General features: G+C 41.1%; 1 long non-coding RNA gene across 2 annotated transcripts; it reads right to left on the minus strand.

Moving 5' to 3' along the window:
- Positions 1 to 3,747: 3,747 nt before the first annotated feature.
- On the minus strand, positions 3,748 to 10,696 carry LOC122872394. 2 transcript variants are annotated; one of them, XR_006377100.1, is made up of 3 exons: positions 10,489 to 10,696; positions 8,167 to 8,284; positions 3,748 to 7,568 (listed from the first exon to the last, which is right to left on the minus strand). It is a non-coding gene; the product is annotated as an uncharacterized LOC122872394 (long non-coding RNA). The 2 variants fall into 2 exon arrangements; XR_006377099.1 differs by having other exon boundaries at positions 3,748 to 4,221; positions 5,164 to 8,284.
- Between the last annotated feature and the right edge of the window lie 8,202 nt (positions 10,697 to 18,898).

Here is an 18,898-nt window from a genome sequence, read left to right on the forward strand (position 1 = left end):
TGAGGTTGACCTGCTGGTGACCAGAGCTGGTGGTGAGGAGCTCCAGGGAGGCCTAGCCCCGCATTTACCCTACTTGGGTGGGGCTCAGCTGGGGAGGAAGCGAATGATGGGTGGGTGGGGCACTGGATTTTGCCAAGTGTCTTGCAAAAAAAGCATCCAAAAAGTCTACAGTATATAGACCAATATCATGAACCGGCTGCTCCAGGTTCAGGCCTCCACCCTGCTGAACTGTTCTTCTAGACACTGAATTCTTATTGGCCCCATGACTAATATCTATTTATTTACCTGTGCCAGTGAAAGCCGTTCGCCAGACACATCACTGACATTTTGAAAATGAGAATGTTTTTGAGAATGAGAATGTGTTTATTAAGGTATGTTTAAAGAATACTACTCACTCTGTGAAAACAGTTGTACAATGTCTTCTGTGGCTCTAGAGGAACTTTGTCAAGTCTGAAAAAATAATTTTATTTCAACAGGTTTGTAGCTAACAAATTTATAACAGTGTGTCTGTGTTACAAACTGGGGGCATGGAGTTTGAAAGATGTGGACATTTATCAGGCAGAGATGGTCTAATAAAAAGATGCTATAGAACTGCATTATGGGAAATGTATTATGTATTTTTGGAGCTTGTCATATACTTGGGACCGCTGCTTTGATTTTGACCATTCTTTTTTTAATCTGTCTCTTATGAGTCTAAGTTGCTAGAGTACGTCTTTAAAGACACAGTGACCCTGTGTTAACTGTTATGTTATATTTTGGCCGTATTTATATCTCAAAGTCTCCCTCTTTTCTCTTCCTGTAAAACATTAAAATATTTTTTAGTGACTCATCCCGCACTTTGTGGCGTATACATAAATGCATTCGGTCAAACCATAATATAAAAGCACATTTGACCGTTGGCTTGTGGGTCATAGCAGCTTACAGAGCAATAACATGGGTTGGAGGTGTGTGTTTGGATACCAGTTGGCAAAAACTCAGTTTTCTTTCCTTTTGAAATGATACCATGCCCATATATTCCATTTCACTCAAAATGATGTCACATTACAGAAGCTAGAGATGCTCTTCAGACTGCTGTTTCATACAGACGTTAAGGTTAGGCACCTACAACACTTGATTAAGGTTAGGGAAAGATCATGGTCACAGATTTAAAAAAAGAAGACAGAAATGGCACGCCACTTGCGTTTATTTTGCATTGGCAGTAAATGTTGGAAATTGGCCTGAGCCATTAATAGAAAATTGAGATAGTGTATCCAAAATTCATACAGTAAATGTATAAACATGTTCCAATTATTGTCAAATTATGTGTTTTGTACAAAATTGAGTTTGATTTTAAGTAGTAGTAGTAGTAGTAGTAGTTTACATCACCAGAAAAGGGAGAAGACAGACAAATACTACATATTTCTGGATAAAGAATCATAATTTTGGACAGCAGAATATACTGAATATGACCTTTACAGGAATATGATACTGAGAGTATAAAAATACAGCCAACAATATGAGGCACAACTGGACACCAACATTTTATTTTGACGAGATCTGCTGTTAAGTGTCCAGTTAAAGTTGGCCCAACACATTCAAAGAATAACAGGCAGGGAGAGAAATACGTGCGGGCCAAACAGCTGAGAGTGTGTTCCACAGCTGTGAAGCCAAGTCACACTCCTGTGGACGGCATGTGACGGAAGGTTTGTTTGAGGAACAGCCGTTTCTGTTCAGCACATCTGGAGGGCTCTACACACACTTGCAAACACATTTACAGACACACACACACACACACACACACACACACACACACACACGCCTCTCTTGTGACAATTTGTGAGATATTGAATTGGATCATGTTTATATGGCTCAGTCAATCAGTCTTAAACATAAAAGTGTCAAAGAGGCTCGAGCCATTCTTCCATTGCCTCAGCAAATGCTGCACAAGTTGATATATCTTCTTGTGTCATATGGAAAATAATGTCATTGGCTCAGGGTCTGTTGAGGTAAAAAGTAATATCTTTAAGCCACATTGATTTATTTCACTTTGATCAGCTGCCTGGGCTGTTTGTTAGTGGTTTTGTCAAATGATTTAGAGAAAAAAGACAGAGGTTTATGTGTGCAGAGAAACAGAAAAACACACAAAAGGAACGCAGGAATACAGAGTCCCCAAAAAAGAAGCTCTTTAGCTCAACAGTTCTGTTTCTCTTCCATTTCCTCTTCTTATCTCTGCCACCCCTACCAAACCTCTCCCATGGGTGAAAATCCAAAATATCCCGTTTTGAAACCTTCTCAAATGTATTTTCCTGATACAGAGAAAGGCAATTGAGTTTCCTTTCTGCATTAAAAAGTAGTCCCCCATCTCTGTTTTATCTGTTCTGGTGTGCAGACAGAGATTAAACATCTCATCTGGCTTGGGAACGCCTTGGGGTCCCCCAGGAAGAGCTGGAAAACGTTGCTTGGGTGAAAGATGTCTGGACTACCTTGCTTAGCCTGCTCCCACCACGACCCGGCCCGGGATAAGTGGAAGAAAATGGATGGATGGATAGATAAAGGAAGTACTGACTGCTGGCCCTATACTGCATGCACGGCCTTGCATGTCAGACTACAATCTGGAAAAGCCTTGTTCATGCTAACACAGTGGGATTTTCATTCAGGTTTCACAGCCCACTAACTGCAGGATAAACACATGCTGACATATGCTGCAAAATGTACTTTCAGTTCCAGTGTGTGCAAATCTGCCTAGAAGTATTTGCATGTCTTGATGAGCATGCATCCGGTCCCATGGTGTATTGGTAGACACACTGAAGCTGGTTTACGGATAACAGATTTAACATGAACAAATCAGATCTTTGTTGATCCCCAAGGGGAAACTCTTTCGTTACAGCTGCTCACTATCACGGCAGTACGTCATTTCACGTCACGTCATTTCCGTATATATCACTATGGACATTTCATGGCTAATATAGATAGCTCATGGCCACTGTGATAAACACATGTGTGACAAAGTAAGGTGTTGGGCCACCACAAGCCTCAATATGGCCATAGCATATGATTCACATCATTTTCAAACCATTCAGTGAGTCCATGTGCCCTGTGTGGCAGCATCTGCACTCATTTACTCAGGTTTTGACTCTTGTCACCAGACTGCACTGTAGCACACTTGTTTTGATACATATCCTGGCTACAATGACTAACGTGGATACATTATTGCTACTATGGATACACAGAAGTGAAGTTATCTAACTTTTGTTCAACCACAAGAAAACAAGTGACAATTACAGGATAATGATACATGCTAAAACATAATGTAACAAGTAGAGAAGAGTCAACAAGCTGGCTGAACAATGTTAGCCACACAGCAATAGCTATCTAAAGTTTGCTAACACCAGCTAACCTTAGCCATCGTAAGCTACTGGTCATACCAGACCAAATAAGGCTGCAGCAAAACTCCTGAGTATGTTGAATTAAGAAATGGAGAATTCTATATCTTATGGATTCAACTTTTGCTTTGTAAGAGGAAGAATGTGTTGTTCCTTCTTTTAGAAGTTACATAGTCTTGCTTTAAGTGAGTGTGACAGTCTGAAAGTTTTTTTTTCTGCCATAGCAGCTGGTAGCCAAACCACACCAGTGAAAGCAAATAAACAAATGTTTTGGAAATTTCACTTCCAAAGAGCTGCCTTCCAAAGAAAAGCTGAACTAATCCACCTTTCTCCATGGCTACAAAATGCCCACAATCAGCCTCATAACTGTACTGTTGGAGTTATTGTTTCCTTCACATGACCACTTTCTCATGTTTCAGTCTGGATCATTTCATGTATAGTACAATGTTAAAGAAACATGCACATATCATACACACACACACACACACACACACACACACACACAAACACTCAAAATGGTTGCATATCTTTATATCATATCTTTTATAGCTTTATGGCACAGCAGAATTTAATAAAAACAACTGATATGAATAATGAATACAAGCAACAAAAGTAGCTCATTTCATGGACAGGCTGATAAAGACATGACATTCACTTTGAATTTGTTGAAAGGGAACAGAGGTCAGTTCTGACGCACGTGGATACACAAACACAGAAATGGCGTACATAACCAACAGGCACTTTTCAAGCGCTTTGTCAGCATCACTCGGCTGAGTTGTTTTAAACTTTTTGGCAAAGCTGAAGTGATTTATGTCCTTTCAAGTGTCAGCTTCCTTTGTTTCCGTGTACGACTGGCTTGCTGTGGAAGCATTTGAAAACAGGGGATTATTTTTCCAAAGACAGGGCGTTATTTTCCCAAGAGAAGACATTGCATTCTTAAAAGAAGACAGTCCTAAAGAGGGCATAATTTTTACATTATAAATGCAAAATAAGACATTGTATTTCTTGAGTAATTTTTCTAAATCAAAACATTTAAATTTTCGTAAAAGAGGACATAACATGGTGGGGGATTTCTTTATGGAAGATGATGATTCAAGGCAGTCACATTTCCTCTCGCATATATTTTCCCCAGACATGTGGCATTTAGTCAGTGACCACAGGACAATGCAGTCGACCCACAGTCCAGCACAAAAACCACAGCTAGAATGTAATGCTGTCACATTACAAAATGTACTGTCATGTGGGAAAATGTTCATACATTGCCCTCTTCCATCAGACTGCTGCACTGCCTCTGCCGTATCCAAATGGCATCTTATTCCACCTCATGGAAAGTTTTGCTGTAAATTAATACACTGAACGGTTGCCAAATTGGCATAAGGGATTGTCAGCCGAGTGTATCGGTTTGCTTGCCGATTCACTGCTGGAGCCTCAAATGTCTCTGAGCATTACTCAGTTTTAAGATATATGTGATACTGCATGGCTTAATGTGGAATGTGCATGTACCTGAGAGGCTCTTTGGACAACATGCCATAAAAGGAAGATTACAGCATGGAGATATGATATATAGTGGTCTAGGGATTAAAGTCAGTTTATGTGTATGTGAATGTTTTTATGGATGTTGTTGAATAGTTTCGCTTCTTTTTCTATTTCACATCATGCAGCCCAATGAAAAAATCCCCATTAAAAGTATTGCCAACTGTGCAATCATCCATTCTGGACATCAGATCCCCAGTAGGGTTATAGATCAAAATAAAACTGAAACCCAGACAAACGGACACACACACATCATTGTCCTACTGACCCACTCTGCAGCCTCAGTGTGTGTGCAGTCTGGGGAATGCTACAGCACAGCAGATCCGAGCCGACAATCCTCATAGCAGACCTGGCTCCAAGCTGCGAAGGCACAGTGAAAGACAGGGGCCAGACGCACACTGTAGGACTCTGACCAGGTTTAACCACAGCTTGGATAACATAAAAGACATATGTCATAATCTTGCATCACTTAATTTCTTTTTTTTGTAAGTCCAGCTTAAAAAATGTTTCAACTGTGGCAGTATTTTAATCAAATCAAGCCACTTCCATACAGTATGGCAAAGTTATTATTTTAAAAAAAATCATGCAATATCTCCATTCAAAGCTATAGCAGGCATGTGTTTCTCATAAACTGAGATATATATGCACGTGAAGGCATTCCTGCCTTTTCTGTCCCCCTTGAATCCCACGTGTGTTGGTTCAGCAGAGCATTGTGTGAACCAGTCCAGTCTGCTGAAAAATGGCAAATATTAGACACAGCATATTGATTTGCTTACGCGCAGATCAAAACAAATGCCATTTAGTCGACAACGTGCAGACCTGGGGATTAAAGCACATGGGTTAAGTAAAATGTGCTTGTCTCTTCAGCCTGTTTCTCATTTGCTCTCTCTCTCACACACACACACATACACACAGCGTCTTGTGTTTTTGTGGTTATGTGGTATCCCAGGTAGCATATGCGCGATGGGGCTGTCAGGCTATGGGAATCCACAGGTTGCCTGTGATTTCTGGAGCTTGGTTATACTCACACGCTGTTACAGTCAGGTTTGGAAAAACAAGCAAGGAGATATAATAAAATAAGTTAATGTATGAACAGGAAAAGTATTTTGTTTAAAATGTGAAGGTAGTTGGATTCTTCAGCCCAAAAGGATGACAAGAATCTTTATTTGGGGCCCCGGGGAAAGACAACAATTGTCATTTTTTGTCTGAGATTTTAATGTAAGAATGAGCCCATTTTATTAGCATAAATCAAAAACAGTGGCTGCCTCAAGCGCTGTGTCTCGTTCCCCCTAACTGACACGTTAGAGATTTGCTGAAAACTCCACCCAAACAGACTGATGATCTGATACAAATACAAACTGCAAACACTCTGTCCAGAAGACAGCCGGCTTCTGTAACATTAGATCTTTGGCTTCTCTCATCTCTCTGGTATCCTTTGGTATAAAGTGATCGCAGACTGGCTGGCTGGGTAAACATGAACAGCTTACTACCGTCACATTATATGATTTATCACTATTGAAGTTCAAACAGTTTTCATATGTTTTTGTCACCACTGTCTAAAACCGCAAACATGCAAACTCACCTAGTGCCTCATGAAAGTAATTATTTAAAGTTTGGGAAAATCATGTTTGAATCCACATTGCACGCAATCCACATTTTTGAGTCTAAGGCTTTGGGCACCTTTTAGTCCTCAAGAGTGCCTATTTACTCATTCAGCAGACACAGAGCAACATTAGCATTCATTTGGAGTTGTGTTTGTGTCCACCTGATGAATGTAAGTTCAATTCACTCAGTTCACTCTCCTTTTTAGCTAGTTGCTATCTAGCATTAATTTGTAGTTGTGTTTCAGGTCACCTGACAAATCTAAGTCCAATATTCACTCTCTTTTTAGCTACTGTTTGGTCTTCAACTTCTGGCTCTTTAGCAGCTAAATGCGCCACTATGTTCACCGGCTACTCACTAACTTTGTCTGTCTTACATATGGTGATGGGTAAGTAGTGTACAGTTGGTTTATCAGAGCCTTTTTGCTGAAAATAGCTGCCTGCTGCTGCTGGAAATTAGGTTGACGAGAGTAGTGAGACTGAACCAAAACAGTAAAGTCGCGGGCCGTAACACCAAAACAGCAAGCTGAAGGACGCTAAAATGCTTCATAGAGCTGAGCGTGGTGATAATTCCTGTTGGTACCCCTTTTATATTACACATCATTATTTGAGCCATTGTTAATAAAAAAATAATAATTATTAGGGCAGCTTTCAGCAACCTTCACTTGGTCAAACAAATAATAGTGCACTGTCCAACTTTGCAATGCTTCCATTTCAATTGCTGGCAGTTACTAATAAATATATAAAAGCAGAGTAGGCGGGAAAAGGTAAAGCTGTGGCTATATCTTGGAAACAGTACACACTAGTACATACTGAACTTGAAAGTATCAACATCTATTAATTTATTTCTTGCCAGCACTAGTCAAACTGAGAACCCTGCCTCATCTTGCAATAACTGACTAACAAAAACAGAGAAAGGTGACGACCTTTGCAGCGAAGAAACGTATTTACATTCTCACTCTTCTCTTTTCCATTTGTTTTACAGCTTCTCATTAATGGCCGTTGAGAGGAGCTGGGGATCATTCCAAAACCAATAACCCGAAGTGTCCTCTTAGGTGTCCTGGAGACAAGTCTTTCCACAGAGAGGGAAAGAACGGAATGACAAGAGAGGACATATCAGTGTGGTAAAAAACACACACACACACATCATCTTTAGGTTTCAATTTATGTTTGTTGATGTGTTCTGTAAGAAATAAGACAAATTACTTGAACCTTGGTCTTGAAAGAGACATATTTTACCCTTTGGCATAAATAGCAAGAAAACACACACAGCGACGTGGACGCAGATTTACATGCATACACATACAAACACCTAGCGAGGGCACACACACACACACGCACACACACGCACACACACATAAACACTACCCACCAGAGTGTTGCAGTCATATTTTCCCCTAAGCATACTTTCCATATTTTTTCTGATGACATAAACCAGCTCAAAGGTGTGTGTTGTTTTTTCATACCAACCCATTAGTCTCTTAAATGTCATTACCCACTGTGGATTATTTTAGTCACGTTGGAACAACTGGAATCCTTTTCTGAATTTAGATCACTGTCTTCCTTATCTGTCCCTCGTCAGCTCTGGTAACACTTTTTGTGTCCATTTCTTTGGTGATTTAAGAGATTTTATAAGAAGGCGGTAATATTTTTCTCTTTACAAATCTTACAGGAATTTATTCATCCTTGCTGTGGTGGCCAAAGTGTCTTTTAATCCCACTCATGTCCTGTCCAAGATCAGTCTTCATTGTGGAAAAGCTTTTAGTCACAAACCCATGTGCAGTCAACCTGGAAAAGTAAACAAGGCAATTAGGAGAAAAAAGAGGAAGACAGAATTCCCAGAAAGCTTCGCATCAAAACAGGTTTTGGCCCGGCTCCGACTTGTGAGCAGCCAGACGATGTCTGTCTGGTGTGTATTTGTGGATATGTATGCTTGTTTTTGTGCATAGATGTGTGAGTGAGACTGCAGGGGAACTGGTGCCGGCAGGCAGTCAGAGTTCAGCTGGGGGGGCATTTCCCAGCAGTTACTTGGTTACTGTCATCTGAATCACCTGGGCCTTGTGTGTTTCTGCCTGTATAGGTTATGCCTCAGCTTTGAGACTACTCACCAGAATTCATGACAAGATAACCTCTTGTGGTTGTTTGAATAATGGGAGGACTGTGTCTGAGAATTTCTGTTCCTTTCCGAAACCAACAATCCGACATACAATCACTTCACTTGAAGCCAATTTGACATAGCAGCCAAACCGTGGAATTACAACTTCCGGGTCCGTCACGTGATGCACACTGGCCCCACTGGCCTCAACTCTCTGTGATTTATTTCCTGATGGACAGATAGCTTTAAAGTGGAAGTAGACTTTCCAACTTTTCAACTAGCTAGCGCTAGTTAATGCTGTCTGCTTATCAACTCCTTGATCATAACAGACTATAGTAACTTTCATCACTGCTCATTTTAGAAAGGCCACCGTGACCGCAAGAAAACATGTTCTTTGTTTATGCTTCATAATGTCTGTTTAGATTAGGTTCCCCATAAGCCTTGATCACTTTCAGAAATTTAGTCTCAGACCAGGCACGATCCTGGGAAAATTAAGGCTTGCTACGCTAGCTAATGCTGGCAGCCAGAAACAAACATCGATCATCCATTTTCCGTTTGATAATCTAAGCAAAGAACACATTTTCTTGCAGGTGGCTTTTCTAAAATGAGCAGAGGTGAAAGTTAGTATATTCTGTTACGATCAAGGAGTTGATAAGCAGACAGCGTTAGCTAGCTGTCTACCTCCACTTTAAAGTAACTGCTAACTGCTACTAACTGTGGAGCAGCAGCTACCACTAATAGCTAGCTGATCCTGCGCGGACTGGGAGCTCAGAGCCCGGGCCTGAAAACCTCCTCCTCCCGCTGGTCCAAAGCTCCTGTGCTAGTGGTGTAAACACCAACACTTCCCCGGTTCTCTGAGCTCCCAGTCCGGGCAGAGTCAGCTAACTAATAGCATTAGCTGCATGGCTAACTGAGCTAACTAGCTAACTACTGCTACAGTTAGCAGTTACTTTAGCAACAAGTACAGCCATCTGTCCATCAAGAAACTAACTAACTTTCCTTAACAACCAAAAAAGCACTTTCTGCGAGACATACTGAAGGACTAAATAAGACAGACTTTGTGGGCGTGCTGTGCCTGCAGCAGATCATGAGTGTATAAGGGCATCCGTGGTGAGCTGACATCAGCCCAACACGAAAGTAGAAAAAAACGTTGGAAACCTAGTTTTCACAGCAGTCTGAAGCCTGAGCTTTTTGCTCACAGGGATTACTTTTACATATGTTTACTTCATTATTTGAAACTTTAGCCACGTTTAATATGAACATCCGACATTGAACACATTGGTTATATATGACAGAAAATAAGGAAAAGCACAATAGGTCCACTTTAATACCTAAAGCAAATAAATTAAATAGCACACATGGAAAGTACAATCCTAAATATAATCATTATCTATAATTTAATAATCAAAATATATATGTACTTTTTGTATTAATGTATGTGCTTAACTGGCTCTTACACATTGTGATATAATTGTATCATTGTGATATTGTATTCAGAATTTTTGTTTAGTTTTTGGTCTGCAGAGACGAAGAAACTGAATTTTATGTTATGTATTTCTTCTTCTTCTTAGCTTTTGTACTTCAAATTCCAGACAATTATGATAATTTGTACATGTATTATTTGCAGAGCAAGTGGAAGTACAAGCGAAAAAAAAAGAAGAAAAGTGATAAAAATCCATATAAACAAACATACAGCATAAATGTATAGTATATTTTAAGCATTTAAATGATGCTCATCCGAAGCACATGAGAATAAGCTTAAATTCAAAAATCCATACAAAGGCCTGTGGGAGTCAAACCACAGAGTCCAGACAATAATCTCTGCAAGTAAAATTTCCTCCTCCGTCCCCTGAGTGTTCATACGAAACTTTCTCCGGTTTAAAAAGTCTTTTCTTACCTCTCAGTCCGTCACAGCTGCAGCACTTGGACTCTATCCAACTTTGCCCTCACACTTGACAAATTGACATGCTGAAGCCAAATCAAAATAGAAAATCTGAATGTAGACCACAAATTGTGGTTCCTGTGTGCATCTGATAAATGACTCCCCACAGAAACACACCTAGAAACATTTCTGACCACGTCAACCACTTCCACTGCGGGGAACACATGCGAGCACGAGGGCAATAACACAGATACAGCTGATAGTAATGACAACCTTCTGAAGAAGAAGGATGGATATATAGAAGGATGGTAAAAGAGAAAGAGAAAGCAGGGTTTATTCTGTTTTAATATTCCCCATGCATTCCTATACCATAATGTATTTTAACCACAGCCCCTCCTCCCCATCCCTCTGGCCCACTTGGCACTAAAATATGATCCTGAGACAGTTTCGCTTCAAAAGAGAAAATCTTAAATGATGGCCTGTGAAGTGTGACAAAGAAAGTGTGTGAGAGACAAAGAAAGAAAGAAAGAAAGAAAGAGCAGGGCAGTTAGATCACATGCTCTCACACACATGACACAAACTGTATGACTGAAACCCTGTGTGGCAAAATATATGGGCTGTCATTCCTATAAAGGGTAGTTTTTGGTGGCATAGTGCCAGATCTTAGATACTATAATTCACTGACTGCTTAGCTAACTGACATATCGACCTGATGAACTGGCTGACTGACTGTCTGAGCAGCTGCTGCAGGCAGAAAAAGTCCCTTTTTCTCCACAGACCAGACATAAAGTCAGAAACAATACAGAAGTATGCCACCCACTCTTTTGCAAACACATGGACATACACACCAATGCATGCATTATGCAGAGACACATATACACACCACCAGGGACTCTCCCTGCTCTGACACAATCAGCGAAGCACCTTGTGACCTCCAACTAAGGTTAAAGCAAACTGTTGTTTGAGCCTTCAGCCTTACAGTTCAGAGCCATTTCTCCAAAGCCGTGTTTTGTCAGCGGTGACAGCTAGCGTCAATTACATCTGTCCGTCTCCAAGATGGAGAGGGATGATGCCGGAATGACCTACAGCTGCTCTCACCTTCTGTGACCTTTCTGTCTCCTTCCTTTCTTTATGTCATGCATCTTGCATTTTTTCTCTTTCGTCAGCCTGACAAGTAAATGTAGTGTGACACAAATTAGCGACTGAATAATGCCATAATCCAGCTAAAATAGTTGTCAAGTTCACAGCATAATAATGTAGGGTTGTTGTGTCAGTCAACACTCATTTTGGGTTTAGGCCTTGCTCTAGTCGAACCCATCAGTGACTGAAAATTTGATGTTTCTTCTAAAAGTTTATAAAGTTCAAGCTTTTATTTATCATACACTAGATGATTAGCACAAATAAAGTTATTCTCTGTCCAGTCCAAGACTACTGTACGTCACCAGGTCTGGAGTATTTTTTTAAAGTGACATCAAATAAGACATCAAACCAACAAACCGGAGTTGAGTAGCAGCCTGTAGAAATGCTAAAATCCATGTAGCTTTGTTCCACCCAGGAAAGTAAGATGAAGGTAAGATCGTTATTAAAGTAAATAACTAAATAAGAATAGTAAAAAATACTAAATAAGAATTCTTGGGGAAAATAACAGGGACTACTGAGCAGAAAAGTAGCTCATTAGCTAGTAATCCACTACCAACCACTTAGATATACTGTGAGACAAAACATACCGATTCCTTAACTTTAGTAACGTATCCTAGAGGAAACTAATGTCACACCACTTAGTTGTACATATTCAAACTACCGGACTGAGCGTAGAAGTGGATTTATGAATTCATCCACATGGGGTGAAATTCAAAACCAAGTCTCTGACAGAAAGTTGGAGGGCTGGAATGGATAGTGAAAGTGGGTGAGTGAAGTCCCATCCCCCATGCTCTAGCTACTCCCATCAGGGCTTGGTGGGTATGCTGACAGATTGACTTGCCAGACGGCCTCTTAGCATGCAGCTGGAAACACAAAAAAACACACTCTCTAACAAGCCGGAGGCAGGAAAACATTATCTACACTACTCTCCTGCTAAGAGACATACTAGGAGCTCATGGGGTTTTGAGGGCTGGACTCAAAAGGGAGAGTAGCGGTGTAGACGATGAGGCATAATATGAGATGAAAAGCTGAAGGGGAATTGTGGCAGCAAGTTAAGAATAAAAGGGAGACGATAGAAAGGATGTATAGGAATGAAGTCCTGAAAGATGAATGGAGGAGTTTGGGAGGAAGGAGGAACCAGGAGCAGCGCAATGACGGATGTATGTTTTGATGAAATAAAAGGTGGCCGCAAAGTGAGAGAAAAGGAATGTGGGTGAGAGCAAAACATTGAGTCTGGCAGGATATTCAAGACAAAGAGGAGAAACTCTCCTGCTCTCAGTCAGGTGTGTGGCCTCAGCTCCTATTTGAAAGTATATGGATGCTAAGAATGCAGGCCTCCTTCAGTCTGTGTTCAGCTATTTGTCGATCCAAACAAATATTCTAAAATATTCTTACGCAATTATCAGTTGTGTGTCCTGTCCACAGAATAAACAGTCATAAAAGAGGCATTATTAGAAGGTATTACCATTTGTACCATTCATAACTGTACCCATGATGCTGTGCGCATATAAGCGTGTGAGGCCCATATGACAAATTCAAGAATGTGTTTCTGGTTTTGGTGCAAGTAAATTTACAACTCTCCAAAGTTTCTTGAAATATTACTTTTTTCTCATAATATTTCCACGTTATTCCCAAAATCTCCCATTTTATTCATATCTATTTTTATAGGTTAAAACAATGCATTAGGAAGAAATATTTTACTTTTTAGATTACTGGCACAATACTAATGTCAACAGAAGTAAATGCAGCCCCAGCTAATACTTGTTACATTACAAAACGAACACACACGATCTACTGTAACAACCACGTGAATGCAACATATTTTTCAGTGATGTTTTTCATCTAGCTGTTGCACACTCAATCTGCCTCAACTCATAAAGAATGTATCAGGGTTGTGAAACAAAATCAAAAAAAAAAACTTTAGCCCTAGGCAGATCCGGCATAGCCACGTGTTTGCCATAACTTCAGCCGAGAACATAAAGCAAATACCTCAAGCATTTTACTCATGTAGTGACTTTATCAAGTTACAGCAGGCTCTTAAGTTGCAGGCGTAAAAGACAGAACTCAAGGAATTCAGCAGCGGACTGTCACGCAGAGAGAAAGGGGGATGATTTGTTTTGACGTTTATTGATAGCTGCCAGGGGTGGGAAAGAGGTGACTCCAGGGCTGTATTTCTGTCAACGTGCTGGAAAAGGTCCACCCACGTTCTAGTAAAGGTTGCGAGGTCAACTGCTCAGGCCTCATGGCTGAGTGGCTGTCAGGGCCGTGTTACAGTCTGGATGCAGAAATCTCAGGTATCTTTTTAGTTTGATGATGGAGATTCCACAGCAAGATGACTTAGGTGAGATTTCAGTTCTAAGCCTAAAACTGATAGTAGGGATCAGGGATGGGAGAACAGACATAAGGGATAGCTCATCAACAACAAGCACAATGTCAGGTACAAGTCTTGCAAAAACAAAGGCAGTAAAGAACATTTGTTAGACCACAAGGATACACACAATGCGTTCTGGATGTAAACTGAATGTAAACGCAACTTTTGTATGTTTACAAGAAAACTCCACAGGGCACCTTTAACTGAATGTATTTAAATCCAGAATGCCAAAAGGCTGTTGAAGAGGAGATAAAAAAAATGTCACACTAACATCTTAAAGCATCAGTCTCTTTTGAGTTTATTGCCCTTCCTTTACAGTCCTAGACAGTTTCTATTTTGTAGGACTGTGATGAGGAGGAGGCCAGACATGGCACCTTACAAAACCCCACTTGGGTGAAATCACCAGCACGCAGACTGATTTCACACTGGTTTATCAGCCAACTAGGGCAATGCCCAGTCTCTGAACTTTGCTCAGTCAGCAGTCAGGATCAAGCCTCTGTTTGGAATAATCCGATATTCATTAACATCAACTAATGGAATGGAAAATAGGTTGAGTGTGCAGTGAGCCAGAGTGGTAATGTTTCTTCTTGAAACTGTAGTAGGCTCCTTTAATTGCAATTTGGGAAATGTTGAAACTAGCTGAGTAACTAAAGGGAAAGGTGTAAGAATGAGAACATAAGAGCTTTGGACTCATGTATTTCTTTCTTCCAACCTCCCACCTGCTCTTACATAGCACACACACTCACACACACATATACTTTCCTTCCTGGACCCCATGCTCTTTGATCCTGAGCCTGTCTGCTGGTATGACTTGGCACTGTGCCCCTGCTGCCCTCCTCTGTGTTTTCCCTGCATGAGGAGGGGAGGGATGGAGGGAGTGAGAGAGGAAAGGGAAGAAGGGAGGGTTGTAACTTTGCACCTGCAGCACTTAGGACCTGTCTGGAGGCCAAACTGTCGATCGTAATGCTGTGAATTTACCTGGAAATAGTTTTCTTCACCTCCCATATTTCTCTCTCTGTTTCTCTGGAGAGATTTGGTTCACTTCACTCCCCATGTTGGCATTTTGTTTGTATGTGTCTGACTCTCTCACACACACACACACACACAGACACACTCTAAGTTCGACTTCAAATCCGCCGCCCTGTCTCAGGGCTGTCATAAAACCCCAAAACACTTCAAAGTGGCCTTGCTTCCCAGAGTCGCGCTGACATCACTTACTGCCTGTTTTCCCAGCTGCTGCTTTCGGTGCCAACGCAGCCCGCTGCTCTCTTCCGCTTCAGTGTGTGTGTGTGTGTGTGACTGAGGTGTGTGTGTGGGGAGGGATGTTTATGTCTGAGGGTCATGTCTCGTGGATATGAAGGTGTATTTGCATCTGCATCAGATGGACTTGCTTTGGGGAGTCTCTGTCCCCAGAAGCAGAAGTCAGTGGCCTGTGGTGTTACTCTTCCATACTGACTAAGCCCACGTCTTCCACTTCCTGTTTTTTGAAGTATGTCGCAAAATAAAAGGCATGGATGAAATCACATCAACATGTTACAACAGTGCAGTCTAATACAACACCAACACCACCTTTAAATTGATGCTTCTTGCTACAAGATACATATTCACTTCTCCCAGGCAACTGTAATGTCTTATACTACTCTTTATGATATTATTTGATTTCACCTCCCAAAACATGTGATTGTATGTTTTCCTACCATCAAAAGTGTTGATGTCAAGTCTTGAAAGGCTTGTTGTCTTCTTCTTCTATGTTTCCTTGAAGGCTGCAGGTTAGGTGGAGCCGTCCTGACAGTGCTGACCTTTGAGGGAACAAAGAGAGCCAGAGAGTCTTAAATGGAGTTAACTTTCATATTATCTTTGTCACATATATATAATCCTACTCTGCCAAATAACAAGCAGCACCCGGAGAGCTTTCTTCTTCGTATCCATTTTTCGAAGAACGAAATTAACTACAGTGTTGGAAACACTAACACTATTTAAAAAAAGTGCTAGAAATGAAGTTCTTAATTTTATTAGTATTTATCTGGAATGAGGCTCGAAGAGTGTAAAAGTTGTGTCTTACTGGGCAGTTTCCCCTTCTTTTGACTCCCTTACATTCACCCTGCTGCCATTAGTAATTTGTCATACGTCTTAAAATGTACGAAATAACAAACTTTGACTCAGGATGGGATAAAGCAATGAAAAAGTCTTCTAAATTGCACAATATGCTCTGCACCCACTTGGCCAGCACCACGACAACCAAGATGGGATCTTACTCATCCTCCCCCTGCTCCCTCCCTGCTCTCTGATGTCAGCCATCCTGCCCTGGCATGGCGGGGATTCCCATTATGTCACTGGTCCCCTGGGAGGGGAAGGAGGGAGAGACACTGTCGTCACCCGGTTCCCCAACAGATAATGGACACCTAGAGCGGGTTGTCACACGGGAGACGGTGGCATGACTTACTGAGGAATGGTTGTCAGTTTGGCTCCTTACATCACTACCGCAGACCGCTCCAATATTTCACGTCACCGTGATGAACTGTGAGGCGATTATGAGACACGGCATTATGCTGAAGGCCTGAGTTTTGTGCTCGGTGGAGTGGTGTCTCTTGACAGTCATCACAAAGCACAATGATGAGCTTTCATGACTCACTGGGCCATTGTAGATGAGAAACAAAAAGCGATAGTATGAGACTTTCTCTATGGGCTGCTGTGACCAAGATGAGGCAATATCAGATGATGTATTGTGAATGATGAGAGGTCAAAAATGAAGGAAGTGTACACCATGAAAATCTTCTTCATCTTTCTTTCCGCCCTTGTCCCTGTCTTCTTCACTCCTCCATTATCGTTTTTTATGACAGTATGTTAAGAGCTCCCCCTACAGGCCAGTCATGGAGAAAACGCCTTTTTCTCTTGGATAACATGTGGTAAACATCTGTCAGTTAACCCTGTGCGAGCTATTTTTGAACAGTGCTGTCACACAACAGATAAGCTGTATGCATGAACCATCAGTTCAGCATGCCAGGGAAAAAATCCAGTGTTGTTAGGTGATGCTTGCTCCTGTCACTCACCTCTGGAGAGGCAGAAACACCAAAAAAAATGATCAGACAGAGGTGTGATATTCAGTAAGAAAGCTTCAGTGTCAGGTGAAAATAAATATTTGAAAATACTGCACGCTAATTGCATCCTGCTCTATTGTAGCTGGTGTGCACCGACACGCAAAACAGTGGAAAATGCACACCAAAGTCTGCACAGTTTAAGTCTGTCAGTAGGACAGTGAGGCAACAGTCACAGGAAGTGCAATGAGTTTACTCACAACTGTTCTGTTTGCACGACTCTGCAAAGAGATTAAGAACCCCTGTTTGTGCCCCAAAATTATTTCTTCACTTTCTCTCCTTTCTTAATTTTCCTCTTCTTCTCTTCTCCTCCTCTGTCCCTGACGAGTCGAAGACAACAGTTTTGTTAATGCTATCGTGATGCAAAAGCACTCGATGAACCCATTCATTCTTCATATAAATCACGCTAAGAGCCCAAATGTCTCACAAACCGCATCCCCTTCACATAGCGCAGCTGTCAGCAGATCCTGGAGGATCAATTTTGTGGGGAGCTTGTTAGCTTGTCTGATGCTAGGCTCATCAGCAGGCTTAGTCACCCATTTAACTATATTTACACAGTACTTAATGTGGCATATGTCTAAGAAAGTGTGGCTTGCCAGATGCACGAGGGATCACTCTTTCATGTGATAAAAGTGCATAAAATAAATAAACAAGATGCCTAAAGACGTAGCTTTCCACTTTTGCCATCAGTTTGTCTTCCGGGCATTTCACTTTTAGAGACTTTGAACTGATAAACAGTGAATTAAGTGCATGATATTGCTGCTTTCATTGCACCATGAATCAAATTGTAGCTGGAGGAAACATTTTTTGCCTTTTACCCACTTTACAAGACAATGATCCGCCTGTATGCGTTACGAGCAGTCAGTGAGTGATTGGTGAATGCAGTGTTTGCGTTTGCCACATGAGAATTTATGTCTGTAAGAAGAAACAAGAGAAACTGGGCTGGAAATTGGATCTGCTGCCAAGATGTCCTCATGTGACTCAAACAGCAGGTCACACCAGGACAGAAAGAGACAAATGCTTTGTGTGCTAATTGGTTATGTAGTCTATCTAATTGTTACTAAAGAGACGCATTACTTGCCAGAAAAACAAATATGTAATTCACATCTTTTAAGGACACTTCCAAGGCAGTTCATTATGTTCCTTGTTATGTTCTTTAGTTGAATCTGCATCAAATTGAAGGTTTTTTGGGACGACTCGTTAGGAGTGTAGAGTTTCCAGAAAGTCAAGTTCAGAGCAAAAGCAGACACCTCAGAAGATAGGGAGAGAGGAAGAGGCGCCGAAAAGAGAACAGAGAAGTTCACACAGGAAGCCTCTCTGGTTTGGGAAGAAGGAAGGTCTCAGAGTTAGCATCAGCCAGGCTGAGAATGACCAGGAGTGATAGATATGATAGGAATGACAGAAAAGGAAATAACCAAAAAAAATAAAATTGGCACTTAAGTAGTTTATAGGAAAACTTGCAATGAAATTAGACTAAAAGTTGAATTTATAATTATAGACCAGTCAATGTTCTTGAAGAAAAGCAGCTCTCCCTCTGACAGTCAGAAACCAGAAAAAGTGTAGCTTCTAAATGCAATAGGGTCAGCATGAAAACTGTTTTTGGCAGCAGAGCAACTTTTAATTTGACTTTTGAAAAAAAGTCATAAGAAGTGAGTTTTTGCCTTTGCAGAGTTGCAAAACACATGAGCAGGTGTATGAACCAAACCCAGTATTTCCTTCTTTTCTTAGTCATAAACAGCCTTCTTGATTGCAGTCACTTTACTGACAGCTGGAGCTGCTTAGTACTGGCTCAAATCATTAGGTTGACTCGAATCAGGCT

This window comes from Siniperca chuatsi, linkage group LG24 (assembly GCF_020085105.1).
Source record: "Siniperca chuatsi isolate FFG_IHB_CAS linkage group LG24, ASM2008510v1, whole genome shotgun sequence".
NCBI lineage: Eukaryota > Metazoa > Chordata > Actinopteri > Centrarchiformes > Sinipercidae > Siniperca > Siniperca chuatsi.